The 22,653-nt window shown below is 47.8% G+C and overlaps 1 protein-coding gene across 2 annotated transcripts in view; it reads left to right on the top strand.

Annotated features, from left to right (window-relative positions):
• Positions 1-22,653, top strand: part of GPAT2 (glycerol-3-phosphate acyltransferase 2, mitochondrial) — a 180,849-nt gene that overhangs the window by 78,545 nt on the left and 79,651 nt on the right. The window lies entirely within an intron of this gene.

Here is a 22,653-nt window from a genome sequence, read left to right as displayed (position 1 = left end):
CTCCTGGAATTAAGGCTCACTCTACTCGGGCAGTGGGTGCCTCCTGGGCAGTGCACCACAGGGCTTCCGCGCTATAGCTTTTCAAAGCTGCAACCAGGTCTTCTGTCCACATGTTCACAAAATTTTACAAGGTCCATACCTACGCTTCGGCGGACGCCAGCCTAGGCAGAAGGATCTTGCAGGCAGCCGTGGTGAGATCTCCGACCTAATGGAAGTTTGCTTTTCCCACCCTAGGAACTGCTTTGGGACATCCCATGGTTCCTGTGTCCCCCAATGAAGCGATGGAGAAAACAGGATTTTGGGTTACTTACCTGTCATGAACTCATTTTCTGCTCCACCAGTTGAGAGTTCCCCTTCCGTTCTGCCTCTGGTGGTGCCAGGAGGTAGTGCGGTTGGTTTAAGTGGTAGTGATCTGCCATCTGATGAGGAAGATAAGGATTGGATCTCTGGAGTATCAGATTGGATATAAGACAGCCGACGCCCTATCCGGGTGCTGGTGATTTAGTCTGCTTCTCAGGTCCTGGACTTCAGCTCTCTTCCAGTCTTCTCAAGTTAAGTTTGTTTTTTGCTAATGTTCACACTTGCGCTTGGTCTATTCAGTTTTTTGTGTAATCAGCCTGCCCCTGCTGGGGCTATGCTGAAATTCCACTCCTATTAATCAGTATTTGCCAATCTGCTTTTTGTCCCTTATTAGATTGGCCTCTTTTTTGCTCTGTCTCAGAATATTTCAGAGTGCTGATATAGGTTTAGAAGTCTAGTGATTTCAGGGTTAATTTTGCTATCAGAAGTGTTGGACATTATTTTTGTAGGTTTTTTTTGGCAGATTGCAGCCAGTGTCTTTACTTTTCTGTCCTTTTTAGTTAGCCGGGCCCCATCGTTTGCTCAGCCTATTTTTCTGCCTTTGTTTGTATTTTCATCTTGCTTCACAGTCAATACATGTGGGGAGCTGTCTTTCCTTTGGGGTCTGCTCTGGGGCAGTTTTCCTCTTTTCCTGCTTTAGGCTTATGTAGTTCTCTGATTGTGACGAGGCGTCTAGGACCAACGTAGGAACGCTCCACGACTGCTGCTAGTTGTGCGGGTAAAATCAGGGATCTGCAATCTGCATAGTTACCAACTTCCCTGGTTTTCTGAGACTTAGCTTGTTGTCTTTTTTTCCTCCTCGGTTTCCCATTCATAACAGAATCACCAGCCATACCGCAGATTCTAGGGTACTCAAAAGCAGGAAGGAATTGTTAGAGAAAGAAAAAAAAAGTGTCAGAATTTTTTTTTTTTTTTTAATGTATTTTTTTCTCTGGGGGTCGTAGGAGGATTTTTTTCCTAATGGAGATTAAGCAACTGTCTGATTGTGTGGAGCAGCTTGCTACTGAAGTACAGGGAATTTCCACCTACCTTTATTCAGTCACATGCTACTGAACCCAGGATTCCTACTCCTGATGTGTTTTCTGGGGATCGGTCTAAATTTCTGAATTTTAAGAATAATTGTAAATTATTTCTTGCTTTGAAGCCTAACTCATCGGGGAGCTCTGTGCAGCAGGTTAAAATTGTAATCTCCTTGCTGCGCGGCGATCCCCAAGATTGGGCTTTTTCTCTGACACCTGAAAATCCTATTCTGACTAATGTGGATGCATTTTTTTCAGGCCTTGGGGTTGTTGTATGATGAACCTAATGCCGTTGATCAAGCTGAGAGAACCTTGTTGGCATTAAACCAGGGTCAGGATCCTGCAGAGTTGTACTGTCAAAAATTCCGAAAGTGGGCGGTCCTTACTACATGGCATGATAATGTATTGGCAGCTCTCTTTCGGAAAGGTTTGTCAGAGACCGTAAAAGATGTTATGGTGGGATTTCCTGTTCCCTCTGGTCTGGATGGCTCTTTGTCATTAGCCATTCAAGTTGATCGGCGTTTACGTGAACGTAAAACTACACGGGAGGCGCTGCCACCTTTTGAACAAATGTCTGCACCTATGCAATGTGATGGGGTTTTGTCTAGGGTGCAACGTCTGGAGTTAGAAGGCGTAATAAGCTGTTTTTTTTCTGTGGAGACGCCTCTCATACTATTTCTGTCTGCCCTAAACTAGAGAAACGTTTTGCACACACATTTGCTGTGGGCAGTATACAACCTAAGTTCCTTTTGGCAATTACTCTGATCTGCTCCTTGGCCACATTTTCCACTAAGGCTTTTGTGGATTCAGGAGCGGCTCTGAATCTGATGGATTTGGACTTTGCTAAACGTTGTGGTTTGTCCATGACGCCTCTGCGGATGCCCATTCCTTTGAGGGGTATTGATGCCACTCCTTTGGCGGAGAATAAACCTCAGTTTTGGACCCAGGTGATAATGCGAGTTGCCCCAGACCACCGAGAAAATTGTACATTTTTGGTGCTGCATGATACTATTGTTCTGGGGTTCCCCTGGTTGCAAACTCATAACCCAGTTTTGGATTGGAAATCTGTGTCTGTAGTGAGTTGGGGTTGTCAGTGTGTTCTTAGGGACGCTCCTGTTTTCTCCACCTCTCCTCAGTCTCATGATATTCCTGATTATCTGGCTGATTTCTCTGATGTTTTTAGTGAGAGTAAGTCTGCGTCTTTGCCTCCTCATAGGAGTTATGACTGTGCAATTGAGTTGATGCCTGGGTATAAATTTCCCAAGGGTCGGCTTTTCAACTTATCTGTACCCGAACATGATGCTATGCGATCCTATATTAAGGAGTCGTTGGAGAAGGGTCATATTAGACCATCCTCGTCACCGTTAGGCGCTGGTTTTTTTTGTGGCCAAGAAAAATGGTTCATTAAGACCGTGTATTGATTATCGTTCCCTTAACAAGATGACGGTTAAATATCAGTACCCGTTACCTCTGATGTCTGATTTATTCTCCAGAGTTAAGAGTGCCTGCTGGTTTACTAAGCTTGACCTCAGGGGGCATATAATCTTATTCGCATCAAGCACGGGGATGAATGGAAGATGGCGTTTAATACTCCGGAGGGACATTTTGAGTACCTGGTGATGCCTTTTGGGCTCTCTAATGCCCCTTCTGTCTTCCAATCCTTTATGAATGATATTTACCGAGACTTTGTGGATAAGTTTTTGATCATCTATCTGGATGATATTTTGATCTTTTCTAGTGATTGGGATTCCCATGTGGAACAAGTCCGGACTGTGTTCCGGATTTTGAGGGAGAATTCCCTGTTTGTTAAGGGATCGAAGTGCCTCTTTGGTGTACAGAGGATTTCATTTTTGGGATTTATCTAGTCTCCATCGACTATTGAAATGGACCCGGCCAAGGTACAGGCCATTTATGATTGGGTTCAGCCTACTTTGAAGGCTCTCCAGAAGTTTTTGGGTTTTTCTAATTTCTATCGTAAATTTATAGGTAATTTTTCTAGTATTGTCAAACCACTGACTGATCTGACCAAGAAGGGAGCTGATGTGCTGAATTGGTCTCCTGAGGCTGTCTCAGCATTTCAGGAGCTTAAGCGGAGATTTACTTCAGCTCCAGTTTTACGGCAACCTGATGTCTCACTTCCATTTCAAGTGCAGGTGGACGCTTCTGAGATTGGTGCAGGAGCTGTGTTGTCCCAAAAAGACCCTGTGACTTCTAAGATGAATCCCTGTGCCTTCTTTTCTCGAAAGTTTTCCCGATCTGAACGCAACTATGACGTGGGGAATCGGGAATTGTTGGCCATGAAATGGACATTTGAGGAGTGGAGACATTGGTTGGAGGGAGCTAGACATCAATTTGTGGTCCTCACCGAACACAAGAATCTGATTTATCTGGAGTCGGCCAAACGCTTGAATCCTAGACAGGCTAGATGGGCCTTGTTTTCACGCGTTTTAATTTTGTGGTCTCTTTTCTTCCAGGCACTAAGAATGTTAAGGCAGACGCCCTTTCTAGGAGTTTCTTTGCTGATTCTCTTAATGTGACCGAGCCTACTACTATCCTAGGTGAGGGGGTAGTTCTTTCTGCCATTTCGCCTGATTTGAGACGCGCCCTGGAGGAATTTCAGGAGGATAAACCTGAGTGTTGCCCTATGGGAAAGATTGTATGTTCCTGACCAGTGGAGAAAGAGAGTGATGTCTGAAGTCCATTGCTTCGCATTGGCTGGTCATCCGGGTATTTTTGGTACCAGAGATTTGGTGAGTCGGTCGTTTTGGTGGCCTGCCTCGTGATGTCAGGAATTTTGTACAGTCCTGTGGGACTTGTTCTCGGTCTAAACCCTGTTCTCGTTCTAGTGGGTTGCTGATGCCCCTGCAGGTGCCCGGGAGGCCAGGGACCCATATCTCAATGGATTTTATTTCTGATCTTCCTGTGTCTCAGAGAATGACTGTTATCTGGGTGATTTGTGATAGATTTTCGAAGATGGTCCATCTTGTACCACTCCCAAAGTTGCCATCTTCTGCTGAGTTGGTGCCCTTGTTTTTACAACAGGTGGTTCGGTTACACGGGATGCCTGAGAACATTGTGTCCGATAGAGGGGTCCAGTTTGTTTCCAGATTCTGGAAAGCCTTTTGTTCCAATCTGGGAATTCAGTTCTCCTTCTCCTCCGCGTTTCATCCCCAGACCAATGGGCAGACTGAGAGAACAAACCAGACCCTGGAGTCTTATTTAAGATGTTTTATATCTGCTGATCAAGATGATTGGGTCTCATTTTTGCCCTTGGCCGAATTTGCTCTGAACAATAGATCTAGTTCTGCCACTCTGATGTCACCCTTTTTCTGTAATTTTGGGTTTCATCCTCGATTCTCTTCAGGGCAAGTGGAATCTTCGTCCTGCCCAGGTGTGGACACTGTGGTTGTGAGAATGCAGCAGATATGGGACCAAGTGGTGGATAAGTTGTCACTCTCTCAGGAAAAGGCCCAGCGTTTTTCTAACCGGCGTAGGACCATTGGTCCCCGGTTTAAAGTGGGTGATATGGTTTGGCTGTCGTCTAAGAATATTCCTATGAAGGTTGCATCTCCAAAATTTAAGCCAAGATTTATTGGATCTTATAAGATTTTGGAGATTCTTAATCCTGTTTCTTTTCGATTGGCTCTTCCAGTTACGTTCAAAATCCATAACGTATTTCACAAGTCACTGTTGAAGAGGTTTGTTGAGCCAGTAGTTCCTGTGGCGGCACCTCCTGATCCTGTATTGGTTGAAGGCAATGTGGAATATGAGGTAGAGAAAATATTGGATTCTCGTTTGGTTAGACGGAGACTCCAGTATTTGGTCAAATGGAAGGGTTATGGCCAGGAGCATAATTCTTGGGTCTCTGCCTCTGATATTCATGCCAATAAATTGGTTCGTGCATTTCACCGGGCCCATCCTGATCGGCCTGGTGGCATGGATGAGGGTTCGGTGACCCCTCCTCAAGGGGGGGTACTGTCATGAACTCATTTTCTGCTCCACCAGTTGAGAGTTCCCCTTCCGTTCTCCCTCTGGTGGTAACAGGAGGTAGTGCGGTTGGTTTAAGTGGTAGTGATCTGCCACCTGATGAGGAAGATAACGATTGGATCTCTGGAGTATCATACTGGATATAAGACAGCCGACGCCCTATCCGGGTGCTGGTGATTGTCTGCTTCTCAGGTCCTGGACTTCAGCTCTCTTCCAGTCTTCTCAAGTTAAGTTTGTTTTTTGCTAATGTTCACACTTGTGCTTGTTGGTCAGTTTAGTTTTTTGTGTAATCAGCCTGCCCCTGCTGGGGCTATGCTGAAATTCCTATTAATCAGTATTTGCCAATCTGCTTTTTGTCCCTTATTAGATTGGCCTCTTTTTTTCTCTGTCTCAGAATATTTCAGAGTGCTGATATAGGTTTAGAAGTCTAGTGACTTCAGGGATAATTTTGCTATCAGAAGTGTTGGACATTATTTTTGTAGGTTTTTTTTGGCAGATTGCAGCCAGCGTCTTTCCTTTCTGTCCTTTTTAGTTAGCCGGGCCCCATCGTTTGCTCAGCCTATTTTTCTGCCTTTGTTTGTATTTTCATCTTGCTTCACCGTCAATACATGTGGGGAGCTGTCTTTCCTTTGGGGTCTGCTCTGGGGCAGTTAGTTTTCCTCTTTTCCTGCTTTAGGCTTATGTAGTTCTCTGATTGTGACGAGGCGTCTAGGACCAACGTAGGAACGCTCCACGACTGCTGCTTGTTGTGCGGGTAAGATCAGGGATCTGCAATCTGCATAGTTACCAACTTCTCTGGTTTTCTGAGACTTAGCTTGTTGTCTTTTTTTCCTCCTCGGTTTCCCATTCATAACACTTACCGTAAAATCTGTTTCTGGGAGCCTTCATTGGGGAATGCAGCCCCCTCCCATGTTTTACAACTCCTGTTCTTTGTTCTGCGTGTTATTGTTACAGTTGTGTTGTCTGTTTGTTCTTTCTATTGTGTTGTTTCTCCTACTGCTTTCTCACTAACTGATTAATTTAGTCTCAGTCGGTGGGGTGTATACTGTGGAGGAGCTAACTTTTTTATGTGCATAGTGTCAGCCTCCTAGTGGCAGCAGCATACACCCTTGATTCCTGTGTCCCCCAATGAAGGCTCCTAGAAACAGATTTTACGGTAACCAACCCAAACTCCTGGTTTTTTTCTTATTTAAATTCATTCAATTGGGGCTAAAAAAAAATCATTTTTACAATTTGGTTAAACTAAAAATTTTGCCCCGTTTGCCTCTATAGACACTGAATTACACTGTCTATTGCTGGCTGCAGAGTGGGTTAACGGATTTGGCCACATCGTCATTTTATCAAGTGTCCTGGACATGATTCCATGGCACTTTGTTATATCAGTATGACAGGTTCTCCTCCTGCTCTTGTTACTGCAGCTTCCTCACAGACTGCACAGATCTCCAGTCCATACAATGGCTGCTGGCGGAGGATCATGTGACCAGACCCGTCCATCAGTCTCCTCCAATAGAAAAATAGTTTTCTCAAATGAGATTTTCTATTGCACGAGGCTGATGGACAGGTCTGGTCACATTCTCCTCCACTACATAAATTAGTAAGTTCCACAAAATCATGTCCTTGACACATCTGGTAAAATAAAGGTAATGAGACCAATCCTGTTAACTCACTCGATCAGTAGACTGTAATACAGCGGATAAGTAGAGAGAGGATGTTCAGTAAGGACCAGCAGGGCCACCATGCCTCGATGCGTTCCCGATGAGGAGCGCGACTACTAGGTACCAACAGTCTTCATATCCGTCCCAACTGATTCCAGAGATTCTAGACACTCAGGAATACTCTTTTATCATCAGTGTCTAGGGGCTATTTTTCTATATCTCTGACACTGACCTAACTTCTGGCAGGTCATTCTGTTAGGCTATGTGCACACGTTGAGTAATTGCTTGCAGAAATTTCTGCAAGGTTTCTGCATCTCTTGGCAGCAAAAACACGCGTTTTGCCGCTATTTTTGGTGCAGTTTTGTATTCATTTTTTGCATGCGTTTTTTTACACCAATGAATGCTTTTTTGAGCTAAAAACTAGATTTTGGGTACTCACCGTAAAATCTGTTTCTCGGAGCCTCCATTGGGTGACACAGGAAACCATGGGTGTATGCTGCTGCAACTAGGAGGTTGACACTATGCAAAAAAAAGGGTTTGCTCCTCCCCAGCAGTATATGCACGCCAACTGACAGAAAGCTATTCAGTTATTGATAAAGCAGTAGGAGAAGCAGAGAACATAACAACGTAACAGCTAACAGCAGAACCTGCTACAACAAAAAACAAGGGCGGGTGCTGTTTCTCCCAATGAAGGCTCAGAGAAACAGATTTTACGGTGAGTACCCAAAATCTAGTTTTCTCTCTCGCTTCATTGGGGGACACAGGAAACCATGGGATGTCCAAAAGCAGTCCCAAGGGTGGGAAGAAGAATAATACCCTCAAGTCAGAGCTCAGGCCACTGCGGTTTGCAGGAACTTTCTACAAAGGTTCGCATCTGAAGAAGCATGAGTGTGAACCCTGTATAATTCAGTAAAGGTATGAATGGAGGCCCATGTAACAGCCTTGCAGAGCTGCGAGGCCGATGCCTGATGGTGGACTACCCAGGAGGCTCCCACCGAATGCGTGGAGTGTGCCATAATCCTCAGTGGCCGTGCTCTACCTCTTAGATGGTAAGCTTCCAGAATGGTGGAACTGATCCATCGAGCAATGGTAGACCGGGATGCAGGAAGACCCCTTCGAGGACCCTCAGGGATAATGAACAGAGAATCTGAGCGCCGGAAGGGCTCAGTCCTAGACAGATAAACTTGTATAGCTCTTATAAGGTCCAGTTTGTGCAACAACCGCTCTCGGGGGTGAGATGGAGACGGACAAAAAGATGGAAGCACAATGTCCTCATTCAGATGAAAGCTGGAAACCACCTTGGGAAGTAAAGATGGAACCGGAGGCAGGACCACCTTGTCCTGATGAAGAATCAGATAAGGAGAATGACAGGAGAGCGCTGCCAGCTCAGAAACCCGTCTGATCAAGGAGATCGCGACGAGCAAAGCGACCTTCCAGGAAAGGAATGTGAATGAGATCTCATGCAGTGGTTCAAACTGAGACTTCTGTAAAACATCAAGTACCAAATTAAGATCCCAGGGATCCACTAGTGGCTGGTAGGGGGGAACGGAGTGGGCTACTCCCTGAATGAGCAAAGGTTTTAAGCGGTCGGTGAACGGCTAAATTCCTTTGGAACAGGACTGAGAGAGATGAAATCTTTCCCTTAATGGAACTAAGAGACAGACCGTATTCCAGACCCGATTGTAGAAATTACAAGATGGATGGGAGATGAAACGACATTGGAGTGATTTGGTGATCATCACACCAGCGGAAATATGCTTTCCATGTTCGGTGGTAAATCTTGGAAGACGGCTTCCTCGCTTTGATCATAGTTTGTATGACCTGGTCGGAGAACCCAGCTGATCTCAACACTGCGGCTTCAACAGCATTGTGTCATGATCCATGCTGGATTATGACAGATAAAAGCACTGGTAACCTTTTTTTTTTTCCTTAAGCTGGTGGTTTCAGTTCTAGTTTTGCCCCCCGGTGGCCGTTAGGGTCATTGCACTTGATGTTTTCTTTGCTTTGCCTTTTGCCCCCGGTGGTTACTGGGGTTATAGCAGTTTTTGGCCCCTGATCATTTGACCATTCTCTTTTCCTATATAGGGTCACATGGTCTATGAGCAGGTGTTGGTGATAGCGTCTATTTGGGATTCCAACCACGGTAAAGGGAGCAGCTGGCTGAGGTGTGAAGCCACTGCAGAAACATGGTGAAGTTAGCAGCTGGCTTGAAGGTTGGAGCCACTGCTGAAACTGGTGTTGAACTATGGCTGCCCGGTGTCTGCAGCAGAGTGAGATGGTGAAGGTGGCAGCTGGCTCTGAGGTGTCGAGCCACTGCGAAAATTTAATCTGGTGATGCACTCTGCTGCCTGGTGCTGCAGCAGAGCAAGATAAGTCTTTTTGGTGTTTCCCCTTGGGGGCCCCTGCGACAAAAGGTCCGGGCGATCCGGAAGTCTCCATGGCGTGTCCAATGTGAGGTTGACTAACTCTGCGTACCAGGGTCTCCGTGGCCAATCCGGGGCGATAAGGATCACGGGAATTCCTTCCGCTTTTATCTTTTTTACTACCCTGGGGCGTAGCGGTAGAGGTGGAAATAGGTACGGAAGGGAGAATTGTGCCCTAGATATTGCTAGTGCATCAGGACCGATTGCAAGCTGGTCACGAGATCTGGACACAAACTGCGGAACCTTGTGGTTGAGCCTGGACGCCATTAGGTCGACGTCTGGAATCTCACACCTGAGACAAATTTTGTGGAAGACTGACTGGTTCAGAGACCATTCGCCTGCGGCCAGCCCTTCTTGGCTGAGAAAGTCTGCCACCCAATTTTCGACCCCTGGTATGTGCACGGCGGAGATCGCTGGAACATTCTGCTTGGCCCAAGACAGGATCCAAGCGACCTCTGACATCACTGCTCGACTTCCAGTTCCCCCTTGGTAGTTGACGTACACCACCGCTGTGGCATTGTCGGACTGAACTCAAATCGGATATCCATGAAGAAGTTCCTGCCAATGTACCAGGGAAAGGAATACTGCTCGGAGTTCCAGAATGTTGATGGGGAGGGCAGATTCCTGAGCTGACCACCGACCCTGGACTGTCAGGTCCTGAAAAATTGCTCCCCAGCCGAGAAGGCTGGCATCTGTCATGACTATTTTCCAATGAATGGGGAGGAAGGACCTCGCGAGACGGATCAACTGGGAGCGCACCCACCATCTCAGGGACTGTTTTATACGCGGTGGAGTCGAGACCACCCGATCCAGGGAACGAATCGACTTGTCCCATCTCACCAGGAGGAAGAGTTGGAGAGGGCGTGTGTGAAATTGAGCAAATGGAACTGCTTCCATTGAGGCCACCATTTTGCCTAACACACTCATGCAGAAGCGGAGGGAGCGGCCTCTCAGAGATTGAACTCAACGTATGAGAGCCAGGGATTTGTCCTTGGGTAGGAAGATCTTTGTTTGCTTGGGCGGTGTCGAAGAGCATTCCTAGAAATACCAGATGTTGGACCGGGGTCAGAGAGGACTTTGCGGTGTTGACTATCCAACCCAGCCGAATGAGAGTGTCCAGGGTGATCTGCAGACTCTCCTGACACGCCATAGGAGATGCGGCTTTGATGAGGATGTCGTCTAAATAGGCAATGGCGACAATGCCTCTGTTGCATAGAATAGCCATCATTGTCGCCATCACCTTGGTAAAAACTCTGGGAGAGGTGGCTAGGCCAAACGGCAGTGCCGTGAATTGGAAGTGAACCCCATGAATGGCGAAATGAAATAACCTCTGATGTGAGGGAAAGATGGGAATGTGTAGGTAGGCATCATGAATGTCCAGCAAACAGAGGAATTCCCCTGATTCCATGGAGGCTATCACGGATCGATGGGACGCCATCTTGAAATGACGCAGGCATACGTATCTGTTCAGGCGTTTGAGGTCCAGAATGGGACGAACTGAGCCGTCCTTCAGAACCACAAACAGGTTGGAATAAAAACCTGAAAAGTGCTTTTGTATGGGAACGGAGATGATGCCGCTGTCGAAAAGGGAGTCAATAGCCTTGAAAAACTCCAGAATGAGAGAGGTATCTCTTGGTGGACAGGACTCGAAAAAACGAGATCGAGGGAGAGTAGAAAGCTCTTATCTTTTAACCATAGGAGACGATGTAGGGTACCCAGGCGTCGCCAACCACGGACAGCCACTCGTCCCGAAACTGAAGGAGGCGACCGCCCACCTTGAGAGGATTCCCAGGTGGGGGCGCCCCGTCATGCATACAAAAAGCTGTTGGTGCCTGACCTGAGGGGCCGGCGCTGGGTAGGTCTTGAGTGCCAGGTCGAGGCTGGCTTAAAGGAGGGTCCTTTCCTTTGTTGACGCACGAGGGATCTGTCTTGTCGTTGGTTGGTCTGTGGTTGAAACCTCCGGAAGGACCGAAAAGGAACAGTGCAATGTGGCATACGCATGACCCTCTGCTGTGGTAAGAGCGTACTTTTCCCTCCCGTAGCGTTGGAGAATATCTTGTCCAGCTCTTCTCCGAATAGGCGAGAACCGTGGAAGGGAAGGCCTGTGCGGGACTTCTTTGATGCAGAGTCGGCGTTCCAGGCCTTAAGCCACAGGACCCTGCGGATTGCGACGATGTTGCCGGAAGCTATAGCTGAGCAGGCGGCTGCATCCAGAGACGCGGATACAAGGTATTTACCCGCGTGGTCGATCTGGTCCTCCAGATCAGCTAGGTAATCGACCGGGGTCCCGCTGACAATACCTCGGCGGAGATGCTTTGCCCATGTGGAGACTGCCTTAGCCACCCAGGTGGTGGCGAAGGACAGGTAGGGGGAAGAGCCCGCGACCTCAAAGGCGGACTTAGCCAGAGACTCGATGTGTCTGTCTGAGGGTTCCTTTAGAGAGGAACTGTCAGACAGAGGGAGTATGGTTTTTGTGGCCAGCCCGGAGACCGGAGGGTCCACCGAAGGAGACACTGCCCACTTGTTAAGCAAGTCAGGCTGAAAAGGCCGTCTTCTTCTTTGGAAATGCTTGTCTGGGTGCTGCCGTTCCACCGCAAAGGTCCTGTTGAACTCGTCGTGGTTGGCAAAGACACAGGTAGGGCACTTCGTTTTCCTGAAAGACACAGTCTGTTCAGAAGGAGAGAACGCAGGGTCTTTAATAACGAGTCTCATGGGACCGGAAAGGGGCTATAAGAAGCGGAAAACCTATTGGCATCCTCCTCCCTCTGTCCCTCTGGTCAATACCTTCTGCACTTAAGAAATGTATAAATATGAGTTTTTTTGTTTTTTTTTAGGGAGCCCCCCGCTGCCACATTTATACCAGTCTTGAAGAAACCCGTATCCCTCTTTGCAGATGTGGCGCTGGAAGACGAATCTGTGGTTATACCTCAGAGCCACTGGGCGTCTCCGGTAGCCATCGGGTAGCGATTCCATCTTCCTCCCCTGGGCGACCGGCTTTGGAGGGCGGGCGGCGTAGGGGGATAGCAGCAAGAACACTCCGCATCTTCCTTTTCCTCCCCTGAGCGACCGGCTATGGAGGGCGGGTGGCGTAGGGGGGGTAATGGCAAGGACCAGTTTCGCATCTTCGGTCTTACGGATGCCCCAAAAACGCTTGAAGTGTTAGGAGGCATGGGGTGCTGCCTGGTAGACATGACAGGGTACAGTAGTGATGCATTCCCACACTGTGCTCCCGGTCTCTAGGGGGGAGAGCGGAGTGAGCAGTTACACTCCGTCGCCCGAATCACAAGCTGGACCTGAAAAATAGACATCATTAATAAAATACAACAAAACCAAAATGTAGATATGGGGCTGAGAGCAGCCCATGTCCACCTCCTACTGACACTAAGCTAAAACTGAATAGCTTTCTGCCAGTTGGTGGGTATATACTGCTGGGGAGGAGCTAACCCTTTTTTTGCATAGTGTCAACCTCCTAGTGGCAGCAGCATACACCCATGGTTTCCTGTGTCCCCCAATGAAGTGAGAGAGAAATACATATTAAAAAAAAGTTTTGTGATGTAATTTCTTTTCATTTTGATGAAGTAAACGGATTAAGGCTTGGTGTCAGCAGCTGTCATTGGCACAAAGCCCTAGGCTTAGTAATGAAAAGGTGTCAGCCCGATCTTTTATAAGATGCGCAAAAATCTGACGCTTAACCTCGCTCTTCCCCCTTACTTTTTAGCGGTGGCAAGTGGGGAGATGGTTGGGGGGGTTGATGTTACCTTTTTATTGTCAGATGACATCTAGCCCCAAGGTTAGTAGAGAGGAGAGGCGTCTATAAGAGTTCATCAGCTGATGAGCTCAGGTGATCTCCCTTACAGCACCTCTGCTGATCAGCTGATGAACTCCGGTGACTTCTCTCACGGCAGCTCAGTCATACACTGTTGGAGCGATTGCCTCCGGTCAGTGTATTGCCGGTGGCTGGCTCCCAAAGTGACAGTTCTACATGTGAGGTTGTCGTGGGATATTTATTTATTATTATTATTTATTTATTTATTTATTTATTATTTAATTTTATTAATTTTTTTTTTAAATTATTTTAATTATTATTTTTCAATTATTAATTATTTTTTAAATTATTAATTTATTAATTTCCGTAGATACTCGCATATAAGCCGAGATTTTCATCCATTTTTTTTGGGCTGAAAGTCCCCCTTTCGGCTTATATGTGAGTTATATATTATCTCTGCAGCCCCCCCTCTTCTCCCACGGTCTCAAGCTCCTTCCTTCAGCGGTCATGTGGTACCGCTCATTAAAGTCATGAGTATGCGCATATTCATGACTTAATGAGCGGTACCACATGATAACTGAAGGAAGGAAGAGCTGCCGGAAAGAAGCAGGGGGGCTGCAGAGACCGTGCCAGGAGGGGGTAAGTATATGCAATATTCACCTGTCCCCGGTATGTCTTTTTTTTTATTTGCAGCGGCAGCATATGGGGCATAATCTATGGAGCATCTTATGGGGCAGCATATGGGGCATAATCTATGGAGCATCTTATGGGGCATATTCTATGGAGCATCTTATGGGGCATAATATATGGAGTATTTTAGGGAACATCTTATGGGGGCATAATCTATGGAGCATTTTATGGAACATCTTATGAGGCCATAACCTTTATGGAGCAGCATATGAGGCATATTATTCTATGGAGCATCTTATGGGGCCATTATTAACCTTTGTGCAGAATTATATGGGGTGTATTTTGTATGGAGCATCGTATGGGGCCGTCATGAACTGTATGAAGCATTATATGGGACTCCTGATTCAATATGGATATTCAAGAACATTTAACCTACTGATGTATCAATTAACTTTACTATCTCTATCGCTTCATTGGGGGACACAGGTAACCATGGGGTCTATGCTGCTGTCCCTAGGAGATTGACACTATGCAAATAAAGTAAAAACTGGCTCCTCCTTCGTAGCATATACTCACTGACAGGCAGGAAGTACCTCAGTTTAAGCTTAGTGTCTGTAGGAGGCTTACCTGGATCTAACCCCAGATACGCAGTGTTTTTTTTTCACAGGTTTTTGTGTGAGTTTATTAATCGTTTTCCCTTTTTCAGATACAGCTCGTCAGGTAACAGGGTGCAGATTTCTCACCCTGTTTTCCCACATTTAAGCGACCGAGAGAGCAGTGTGATATCACCCACATCGTCAACTCTCGGACCCGCTGGCAGGACTTTGTCCCCTGTCTCCCTTTTGGGGTGTCTCAGGGTGACTCTCGGTGGCCAGTCCTTGCCTTATCCCCTCCTCACCCCTCTCCTCGGAGAGGGCTGAGAGGTAGACGGAGGTCACCAGTGGTGGCCTTCCCCCTTCTGGTAAGGGGTTGACGCCGTCTTCTGCACCGTCCGGAGACGGTGCGGGAAGGAGGATCTTCATTTCCTGGACCCTCTCACTTCCGAGGGCTCCTGATGCGATCCTCACCTATCATCTATCAAGAGGAGCCGGATTCAAGCAGGTGGTAAGCAAGTGGGCCCCTTCAGCAGCTCCCCACGGCAGCAGCTCCCCCATTTACCGGTGTATAGGTCCCCAATGTAGATACGCCTCTTTCCTCCCGGGTCCACAGGTTCAATTTTTCGCGCCTTTTGTTCTCCTAGCATGCGACCCTGGCATTTTGCAGGCTTTCTTCTCCCCCCCCCCCTGGCATGTGTCCTATCAGCCACCTTTATCGACCAGACACGGCCCCCGCTTGGGTGTTTAGTTTGCCCTAGCCATCCTCTATGCCGGACTCACCCCTCGGCGTGCCATCTTATTATCTCGCCTTTTTCCACCGCCGGGCACGCCCCCTATCTGCGCGTCACCCCCGGTGCCGGCGATTGGGCCGTTTGCAGGTCGCACGCGCCTCCTCCGCTTGTCAGCCTTGTCAGCGTGGCGTTGTACCTGTCTCTCCCTGTTTCCCTAGGTCCAGTCACTACTGGCGCCCCCGCCCGTATCAGCCATTAGGAGGGGCACTTTTCTTTGTTTTTTGCTGGCCGGCACATTAGCCTGAGATGGCGTGGCTTATCTGGTTCCTTCTGCTAATTGAGGCCCTGGCTTTGGGCCTTCTCTCCTGGTCTCCACGTAGCCACGCCGTCTTACCGGCCTCAGGCCATTCAGTGTCCCTCGGCCAATCAGTGCGCGCCCTGAGCATTACCAGGCCAATCGGCGTGCGCCTCAGGCTTAGCCACGCCCCCTTCCGATGGCCGCATTTGTTTTGATTAATCAGTGAGTGTGCCTCTCTAGCCCTCTCTCCCTGTCACCCGAGACACGACCCCAGTATAGCATCTCAATGCCTGCAAGTTTGGGATCATGCACTATCTGTAGATTTGTGCACTGTCTGTCACCATCTGCTGGAGGATCCAGAGGGCACAGCAGGCGGTGTGTCTCTGTCTGTAACAGCGGACGAAGATTTGTGCATCCCCAGCGGGCTCAGCAGGCACCCATCTCTATCCGGCACCGGATCTGGGAGACACTGCAGCCTGAGCAGTGACAGCGCCATCTCGGGTTCACGTAGGACCAGCCCAGGCTGGTTGTTTTTTCTACCTCATAGGGACTATCTATCCCCGGCAGCAGTCTTCGTCTCTCCCTTTGTCCACCATCTGTATAAAAGCAGTGGCCTTCTGACCAGTCTGCATTGTTTATGCCCGTACTGCAGCTCTTCCACCGTGTCTGCCCTATAGCTAACGTCCAGGACGAGAGCACTCCCCCCCCCCCCCCCCCCCTCCGGAGTGGGCTGCTGCCATGTCTCAGTCGATATACGACCTGACAGAGGTTTCATAGTCCACGACCCAGGTCCTGGAGTGCCTTTTCCATCCGTCTACTGCCACCAGTACTCTGAACACCTTTTATAGTGGTTCGCACGCAACTGTCCGCGATGTTCACAAGGACAAATCTGGTTTGGAACAAGGGAAGCGAGACCGGGTCCCTTGGCATCTGCCCGGGAGGACGGCACTCCCCCCTCTCCAGAGTGGGCTGTTGCCATGTCCCAGCCGGCCTCCAGCCAGACAGAAGATTCAATTTCCAGGATGAAAGCACTCCCCTCCCTCCGGAGTGGGCTGTTGCCATGTCTCAGTCAGTCTCGGACCTGACTAGAAAGTTCAGTCCCTGGTACAGGTCCTGGAATGTATGCTGCATCTGTCTGTCGCCACCAGTTCTCTGACCACCTCCCATGGTGATTCGCATGCACCTGACCACGACCTTCACAGAGTCAGATCAGGAGAATGATCTAGGAAGCGTACTTTGCCTAGCTCCTCATCGAGTTAACCGGGCCCCTCTGCGGCATCCAGAATGGCCCTCTCTACCCGTTCCCCCTCCTCGAAGGCGGACGTCGGGTCGGATGTAGCTTCTCAGTTAGAATCTGACTCGGATGTGGATCAGACTTCTAGGACGCTGGAGATGGTAGCCTTATTTCGGCTATTGTTCAAACCCTCGAAGTAAAAGTGGAGCATGCGGCTGCTCAGGACATCTCCGTTTCATTCAGACGGGTGAAACGTCCCTCTAGCATTTTTTTCCTAAGAGTTTGAGGCTACCGCCTCTAGACACTGGGAACATCTCGGAAAACGTCTGGACATTCTAGACCTTTTTAGTTCAGATCTTGTCAGCATATGGTCCGATCCCCCTAAAGTAGATCTGCCTTTTTTCACACTTAGCCTCTCAAACAGTTCTGTCCAGTCCTGATGCGGTGTGTCTCAAGGACGCTACGGACAGACAGATTGTGGCCTTAACTGTGTCGGCCTTAGAGGCATCATGCACTTCTCTCTGACCTAATTTTTCCTTTACTTGAGTGCTGAAAGCCATATCGCCCTGGGCCAAGATATTTCGCCAGGGCATTATGGCGGCGGTCCCTACAGAGGAGCTAGCAGATCTAGCTTTTTGGAACCAAGCTGGTCCAGATCACTTCTGATGCCACCAGAGATGAAAGCACCTCTCTGCCTTTTCTCTGGCGTTTCCTTCCAGCAGCACCTTTCTCCTGCACAAGGGGAAAGAAGAACACCTTCCTCCAGGCTATTCCTCACTGGATGCTTAGGACCCGTCTCTAAGTCCTCCGGACCCTCCTATTACAGATTCTCCTCTAATGACGGGTTATCCTTACCTGGGAATCTTTCCAGGGTGGAAGGCAAGTTTCTTCTTTTCACGTAGACTTGGTTGTTGGCGGTCGACGACTCCTGGCTCAGGGTGATCGTTACACCCGGCTACAAGATGGAATTTTCTTTGCCCCAGGAAGACATTTCTCCCTCCCGCCAATTCAACCCTCTCAGGGGTTCTCTAAGCCACCTCGTTCCTGCCTAAGCTCAGGTGTCATTGTACCCGTTCCTTGGCATGAACGGTTTTCTGGGTTCTGCTCGAACCTCTTCGTACTCCTAAAGAAAAAAAAAAAATAGCCTGATGTTAGACCTCCAGCAGTTGAATTGCCACCTTCGGATTCGCCTCTTCAGAACGGAGTCCTTGCCCTCGGTGTTCCCCCTCCATGGAGCAGGGGGTTTACTTTGCTCTGTGGACATTCGTGATGCTTACCTGCACGTTTCTGTTTGTGTACAGCATCGGAGGTTCCTTCGGTTTGCGATACAGGAATACCATTACCAGTTCACGGCACTCCAGTTCAGCCTGGCATCCGCTACCAGGTTCTTCACGAAGGTCATTGTGGCGGTCATGGAAACTGTGCCTTATGACCAGTTTCACACCCGCCCTCTTCAGTTGGCCCTCCGGTCTACGTGGGATAAGAGAATTGTTTCCCTGGACTGTTTCCCTGGATCGGCCAGTGCCTTTACCTCTCATTGTGAAGCAGTCCCTCTCTTGTTGGACACTATCCGTCTCTGCCCTGCACAGGAGTTCATTTCTCCAGCTCCGTTGGCAGATCATCAACATCGATGCCAGTCTTCAGGGTTGGGGAGCTGTCTTCTTCAATCTCACAGCGCAGTCGTTGGAGCATTCAGGAGACCCTCCTCCCCATCAATCTCTTGGAGATCAGGGCAATTCTTCTTGCCCTCCTCCGCTGGCAGTCTCTCCTCGCAGGCAAGCCAATCCGCAGTCAGTCGTACTATGTCACAGCCGTGGCTTACATAAACCACCAAGGCGGGACTCTCAACACACAGATAAGGGTAGAGGTAGCAATGATCCTGCGTTGGGCGGAAGGCCATGTCCCTGCCATATCAGCCGTCCATATTCCAGGGGTAGACTACTGGAAAGATAATTTTTTTGTTTCAGCAGGGGTTCGCGTCAGGCGATAACACCGCCGTCTTCGGCTACATTTGTTTGAGGTGGGGCATTCTGATGCCCACCTAATGACTTCTCGAACGAACCAAAGGGTTCCCCATTAGGTTACCAGGTCCCAGGATCCGAGGGCAGTCTGTTGCGACGCACTTGTGATTCCATGGTCCCAGTTTCAGATGCCTTTTCTGTCCCCCCGCCTCTTTCCTTAATCACAAGAGTCAAAAAAATAAATAAATAAAAGACCACAGTCAGAAAGGTTTCCAGTAGTTTTGACAACTACAAGCTGATAAGTCAGACCTGGTACCCAGAGCTGGCGTACATGCTCATGGACGCCTCCTGGGGTTTTCCAGACCGTCCGGCTATTCTTCCGCAAGGCCCCTCTTCCGCCACAGTTCACAGTCGTTTCAGTTTAACGCCATGGCCTTTGAGGCCTACTTCTCCCATCAGGTCATTCTGACCATGCTTTGGGCGACAAAACTTGCTTCCTCAAGTTTCCACTACAGTTACTGAAGATCTGATTCAGGTGGCGTAAGTACAACTATTTGGTTCCGTTAGCCTTACTGGCTACCAAGAAGAGATATCAGGGGAGTTCTGAGTTGGCAGCATTATCCTGCCGTCTTCCGTTCCCTTTCATTCCACATTAGTGCAGACATTGTCCTTTCTTCTCTAGGTCCCGCTTGCCCCTCTCCGGTCCGTACTCTGGATAACTCCTGGGGCAGTTTCTCGCTAGGCCTCGGCTTTATAGGTCGCAGGGCCACGACCTAGTCATCTTCGCACATTCTTGCAAAGTTTTACAAAGTTCATACTTATGTCTTGTCCGATGCAGACCTAGGAAGGAAAGGTGCGGCAGGCTGCGGTTACGCATCGGCCGGCCTCAGTCCTTTTTTCTCTGCATTCTTTCTTTTCCCACCCTTGGGGACTGCTTTAGGATGTCCCCTAGTTACCTGTGTCCCCCAATGAAGCGATAGAGAGAGAAGGATTTTTGGTACTCACCGTAAAATCTCTTTCTTGGAGCCTTCATTGGGGGACACAGCACCTCCCTATTTGTTTGTTCTTGTTTTGGGTCTTCGTGCCTTGGTCGTTGAGCCGGTACATATGTGGAGTTTGTTGGTTGCTTCTCCTACTGCTTTAACACTTAACTTTGGTACTTCCTGCCTGTCAGTGAGTGTATGCTACGAAGGAGGAGCCAATTTTTGCTTTATTTGCATAGTGTCAGCCTCCTAGCGACAGCAGCATACACCGCATGGTTACCTGTGTCCCTCAATGAAAGCTCCAAGAAAGAGATTTTTACGGCGAGTACCAAAAATCCTTCTTTTATTGGTATATATTTTTATTTTTGAAATTTACCAGTAGCTGCTGCATTTTCCACCCTAGGCTTATACGCGAGTCAATAAGTTTTCCCAGTTTTTTGTGGCAAAATTAGGGGGGGTCGGCTTATACTCGGGTCTGCTTATTCATGAGTATATACAGTATTAATTTTTAATTTTATTTTTTTAGTTTTATTATTATTATTATTATTATTATTATTTATTTATTTTACTCATGACCGTACAGGAACATGGTCTGATCATACCACAGCTCCAGGGCAGGAAAGGAAGCAAATGATAATTCAGACAGTATAGCACAGGATCACAGCTTATTCTTTTTGTGAGTAAAACATTTCACAGCCTTTTTTTTAAACAATATTTTACCTGAAAGAAAGAATCAGCTGTGATCCATTTATAACATTATCTCAACACAGGAACATATTTTTAAAGATATCAAATTGTGGTGACAGGTCATTTGTAATTTTTTTTCTAACACCTTACCATTTACGTGAAGTCACCTGAAGTCATTATTGCCCTCTACTCCTCTTTGGTCAGACCTCATCTGGAATACTGTGTCCAGTTTTGGGCGCCACATTTTAAAAATAGACATCAACAAACTGGAGCAAGTTCAGAAAAGAGCGACCAGAATGGTGACCGGTCAGCAAACCCTGTCTTAGGAGGAAAGGTTGCAGGATTTGGGAATGTTTAGCTTGCAGAAGAGAAGACTGAGAGGAGACTTAATAGCTGTCTACAAATATCTCAAGGGCTGTCACATTGTAGAAGGATCATCTTTATTCTTATTTGCACAAGGAAAAACAAGAAGCAATGGGATGAAACTGAATGGGAGGAGACACAGATTAGATATTAGAAAAAACTTTTTGACAGAGTGATCAATGAGTGGAACAGGCCGCCACGAGAGGTGGTGAGTTCTCCTTCAATAGAAGTCTTCAAACAGAGGCTGGACAGACATCTGTCTGGGATGATTTGGCTAATCCTGCTTTGAGCAGGGTGTTGAACCAGATGGCCCAGGAGGTCCCTTCCAACTCTACGATTCTATGATTCTAAAGGGAACCTGTCAACATGAAAATGCAATTGTCATGGTTTGGACAGTGTTCTTGCCCTGCACTCACAGGGTTAAGTGTATGTGGCCTCTTTCTGGATCTGGGAGGGGTATTTATACTCACTCTTTACCAGGGTTCTCTGTCAGCTATACTGTTGTTCTGATTGTGTGTCTGACCCCCCTAGAGTGCGTGTGCACTGCATTGCTTGTTTGCCTCCCGTGTATGACCCGGTCTGTCCCCTCACTCTGTACGCCGTCTCTCGTTTTGGTATTATTGTCTTTTCCGGTTCTGACCTCCTGGCTTGGCTATCATTACTCCGTTACAGTTTGTCCCTGTTGTACCGTCTATTACCCGTTCTGGTTTTCTGATCTATTGCTACGTCCTGACTATCCATTCTGCCTAACCCTTTGGTACTGTCGTGCTATCTTGTGCTTTGACCCTGGCTTGATCTGGTTTTTGTCTCTGTCTATGCCCCTTGGTAACATTGTCCTGTAGTTACCTTTCTAGGAGTTTTCCTCAGTTCCTAGCTCTCTGGAGTTTAGACCACGCCCTCAGCAGTCACATGCTTCAGGTCCTGTGAGCCTGGAGCATGCATCGTTACCACTGCTGCCCCATTCCACAGGTATCTTTGTGCACAGTTTTGTACTCAGGACACGCGTACTGGCTCAGTGAGCAGGTGCAGTGCGGTGTTCCTGACAGCAATCTGATCTACAAGCACCATGTTCTAGAGCAGGAGGGAGCTGAATAAATTGATATAATGTTTTTTGGAAAATATTCAGTATAACCGGTGATTTAATCATTGAAACCTCTGCTCTTTCTGGGGTTTTGAGTCCAGTGAGTGGTCCTATCAGTGACTGACATCTGTCTTTGTGTCAGTGTGTATACTGGGATAGCTGTCAGTTAAGATGGAACATGTCGTTACGCAGCTGAGGTTTAGCATTTCACATCTGCTTATTTAAGAACTCTCCATTTCTCTGCTGGGTAATAAAACGAGATAAGCCTAGTCCATCAGAACTGGACGTATTCACATTGTGCAGATGTACACGTAGCACGTAGTAAGGAAATGTGTATTGTCCTCTACTTATCAACTCAAGGCACATAGACCTGCTGCTATTGGACACAACTTCCAGAGTCATCTTGGATCGATTTTAAATCTTTGCAGACATGGGCATGTGAGGAACGCTAACCCTGGGCTCCATTACCCCCTTAAATGGTTATTCCAGGCTACACAGGTTATCACCTATCCACAGTGTTCCCCCAACTCCAGTCCTCAGGAGCCTCCAACAGGTCATGTTTTCAGGATTACATCGGGGATAATTCCTTTACCCGTACTAAGGAAGTCCTGAGAATGTGATCTGTTGGTAACTCTGGAGGACTGGAGTTGGGGAACACTGCCCTAGATAGATGGTAATTGGCTGGTAACTGCTGGCACTCCATTACCACAAGGGATGAACATAAGGGTCTAATGGTCACACCTAGTACTACATTTTGCACCACTGCAGATGAGCATGAGGGTCTAATGGTCATGCCTAGTACTACATTTTGCTGGGCGAATAATCCGCCACCTCAGAACTTGACCTTTTCAGAGTACTAATTTCTTTTCTTTTTTTTTT

Source organism: Dendrobates tinctorius, unplaced genomic scaffold (assembly GCF_039654945.1).
Source record: "Dendrobates tinctorius isolate UK_male_01 unplaced genomic scaffold, ASM3965494v1 ptg000272l, whole genome shotgun sequence".
Lineage (NCBI taxonomy): Eukaryota > Metazoa > Chordata > Amphibia > Anura > Dendrobatidae > Dendrobates > Dendrobates tinctorius.
The sequence above is the reverse complement of the archived record's forward strand: the minus strand, read 5'-3'. Positions and strand labels throughout refer to the sequence as shown.